This window comes from Schistocerca serialis, chromosome 1, assembly GCF_023864345.2.
Source record: "Schistocerca serialis cubense isolate TAMUIC-IGC-003099 chromosome 1, iqSchSeri2.2, whole genome shotgun sequence".
In the NCBI taxonomy this organism is placed as follows: Eukaryota; Metazoa; Arthropoda; class Insecta; order Orthoptera; family Acrididae; genus Schistocerca; species Schistocerca serialis.
This window is the reverse complement of record NC_064638.1, coordinates 427,101,344-427,104,831: the sequence shown is the minus strand read 5'-3', so window position 1 is coordinate 427,104,831 and position 3,488 is coordinate 427,101,344. Positions and strand designations below refer to the sequence as shown.

At 49.5% G+C, this 3,488-nt stretch overlaps 1 pseudogene; it reads right to left on the bottom strand.

Annotated features, from left to right (window-relative positions):
- Nucleotides 1-213, bottom strand: LOC126423036 (U2 spliceosomal RNA; annotated as a pseudogene).
- Nucleotides 214-3,488: the final 3,275 nt, after the last annotated feature.

Genomic DNA, 3,488 nt, shown 5'->3' with positions numbered 1-3,488 from the left:
TTTAGGTGGGCCGATCCCGACGGTACTGCAATGCCGGGCCAACCCGCGACAGAGGTGGAGCAAGCCCCTAGCACTCCGTCATAAGCCAAAAATGAGTTTAATATTCTGGTCGTGCAATGCAGGATGTATCAGATATTAAGCTGATAAGAACAGATACTATACTTTTTTTCCCTCCTACCTCCCCTATAGCCCTACCTTTTCCTCTCCAAAAATGCCGCCATCCTCTAGTGTCGACGCAGCACGTAAAGCAGGGTGTTGTTAGCAGCAAGACTTATTGCCATAAACCGAAAATAAAAGCGGAGGCATACTCTGCTATGCCTCAGGGGGCGACGACACACTCCTCAGAAACACACTTCCCTCTGCAGGTGTGAGGCAAGTGATGATGTTAAAAACTAAATAGAAAGAAATAAATAAAGACAGAAATGAAGGCAAAAAAAAAAACAGCGATGGTAGCACACTCAAACGAAACTGGCGAGATAATCCCATAGCCCATAGAATTAACGAAGTAATAATCCCCTAAGATAGATTATGTGTTTTCCAATTTTCCAATAATTTTTCATACAACGTTCACACAATTTCCATGTTACCAATTTCCATATTATCAGTATCACAGAGCAGTCTACTCTAGTGATGCCCAGAAGGCCAATATCAAACCTGGGGTATGGTTAAGTCAAGAGTAGTTTGAAAGTCCGAGTGACAAAGATCCAGGGGTACACTCGGGCAATTCTTATACGAGGTGCCTTACTCAGCCTGGACCACCTTTTGATAACCATGAACCATTGCAACTTTAAGAAATCTTGCAAAAGTAATGGTATATTTCCGGTCACATTCCGCCAGGCGATGCTGGCTCCAAAGGTAGTCCATGAAAGAGACAGCATCGGTGAGGCAAAGGTCATAGATCGTGAAAATGGTGTGGCCCAAGAGCCACACCACTGCGTTATGTCGTTTTCGGGGGTTGGTCTGAATATCAGGCGTAAGGAACCAGTCGATTGGCACATAGTCCAGTGTAGTCCCACCGATCAGCGCTAATAGCACACGTGCAAGGTCCCACACTTCTGTGACGTGAGGGCATAAGAGACGATGCTCTCTGGTGTCTACGTCACCACATCGGCCGCAAGCAGCCGAGGGCCATAGGCGGATGGCCGCCAAGCGATGATTAGTGGGTATTAAATTGTTTACAATGCGATACCATAGCGCTGAAACTTCTGTGGGGAGGGCTGGGTGGTTGATATTAGCCCAAGCTTGGTGCCAGATGACCGATGGTCGTCTGTCCTCCAATTTATGTGGTGTGGGCTGGCTCTCGAAGCGCCTAGTAAAGGCGCTTTGATGTGCGTGCCTTGTCGGTGGCCACTGTTAGGACGTAACTTTGATTGAGGTAATAGACCTTGACTGCCGTCATCCGGAATGTAATATGTGTCAAACATACTGGTTCACGCGCCGATTGTGGGCGATAACGGTCGAAAAGCACCGCTGTTGTCCCACCTGGGTCAATCTCACGCAAAGTGGCGATACGGTGAATCAGGATTGCCGCACATTTGCGGGGAAAGTCAATGAGTCCAAGGCCACCATCGACCTTTGGCAGTGTACAAGTCTGTGCATCAACTTTGAATAGTGCATGCCGCCACAACAGGCAATATACTGTTTGTGAGATGGCTCTGCTGGTTTGTTTCGGTAGCGTAAGGAGTTGTGCTACATACCATGCCCGTTATAGGATGTAAGTATTAATCAGTTGGATTCAATGATGGAGGTCGAGTCGTCGATCAGTGTGACTCACGCAAAGTCCTCTGATGCGCGTGAGAATCCGCCTGCACGTGAGTGTTAAGATGCGCTGCGGACAGGCAGTCACCTCAAGACCCAAGATACGTTGTTCCCCTACAATCCGGAACCATGGGCGCTCGATGGTCAATGATCGTGGTCCTAGTGGGATTAGCACCATTTTGTTGACTTTTAACATGGCACCGGATGCTCGTTCATAAACGTGGAGGACTCGGCGAACTGAATCGATGTCCCTGGCGTTTGCTACAAACACACCTACACCATCCGCGTAAGCCGCACTGCGGAAGGTGACGCCTGGGAAAGGAACACCATCGACCATTCGTCCGATGTCACGCAGCACGGGGTCCAAAGCGATAAAATACACTGACAAGGGACACCCTTGTCGAACTGATCGTCTGATGGGAATTGGTCGTGATCTGCAGCCGTTCACAATGATTGTGGAATTTGCTCCATCCAAGAAGTGCCGGATGACTCTTATGAAGTGCTCCCCGAAACCCATCCGCGACATAACGGCCAGCAGGTAAGGATGGGAGACCCTATCGAAGGCACCGGCGAAATCTAGGGATCAATTGCAGCCGGGGTTCGAGCGTCGGCGGTGGGTGAGTAAGACAGCATCACGGTATATAGAAGCAGCGGTGAAGGTGGTTCGATTCGAAACGCCACATGATTGAGTGGGACAAAGTACCTTATTCATTACCTGTTTAAGACGTGAAGCCACACTTCGTGCCACCAACTTATAAACAGTGTTAAGAACGGTGATGGGACGTACGTCTCTAGCCCGACAGTCGACTGTGACCTTTGGATTAAGGGCAATACGTACAGCTAGAAAATCGGCGGGTAGCTCGCAACCAGCAAAAATCTCCTCGCACATTTTGCAGGAGCGGTCTCCTAACAGGCCGGAAAATCTAGCACTTCAATTAGTGCTGGAATGGCACAATCGAAGGGCGGTATCCTTGCGGAGTACCGCCACAGATGAAAAACCGCAGTGTCAGGGCCTAAATGCTTGCAGCATGTACGCTCCACATGTGGGAGTCACACATGGTGGTGCGGGCCGATATGGCAACAGGCGACCGTCGAAAACATCGCAAAGGCAAGTGCCGGAGGGAACGACAAAATACGAGAGCACTCGTCAACAGCCCAGTACCACCCTCCATGTCGAGGAGTAAACTGCGACTCCCATTTGAACGCCGCTAGCTGCCAGGCCAGTGGAGAAGCCGTGAGGCCGCCCCACAGCAGCGCCAGGCCGGCGCGAGCTATACTGGCGCGAGCTACACCTAGCCGAGTGCTTACATCGTCCACCGCCTACTGCATATGTGTGTGTGCGTGTGTACCACGTATTCTGCGTGCGTGCGGCGGCGACGACGACGACGACGACGACGACGACGACGTTCGCGAGGAGCTAAGGTTATAACTCCAAAAAATATTATTAAAATTATCTGCGATAGGACCATAAGAGACGCTAACGAGGCATCCGAAGGCACTGTCCTGTGCCACCATAAATTACCAGCCTAGCGTAATGCGGCTGCAAGTGCGGTCTGGCTAACACCAAAAAAAAAAAAATTTCTTAAGATAATTTTAAATTAATTAAAAGAAATCGTGGTGTGTAAGCAACTAACTACTGGGCACATCAACAACTACGACAAGTTTTGCTACCAGCGGAATATCTGATCACTGCAGAATGTTAACCCATTTCAGGCTGTGTTTTAATTAAT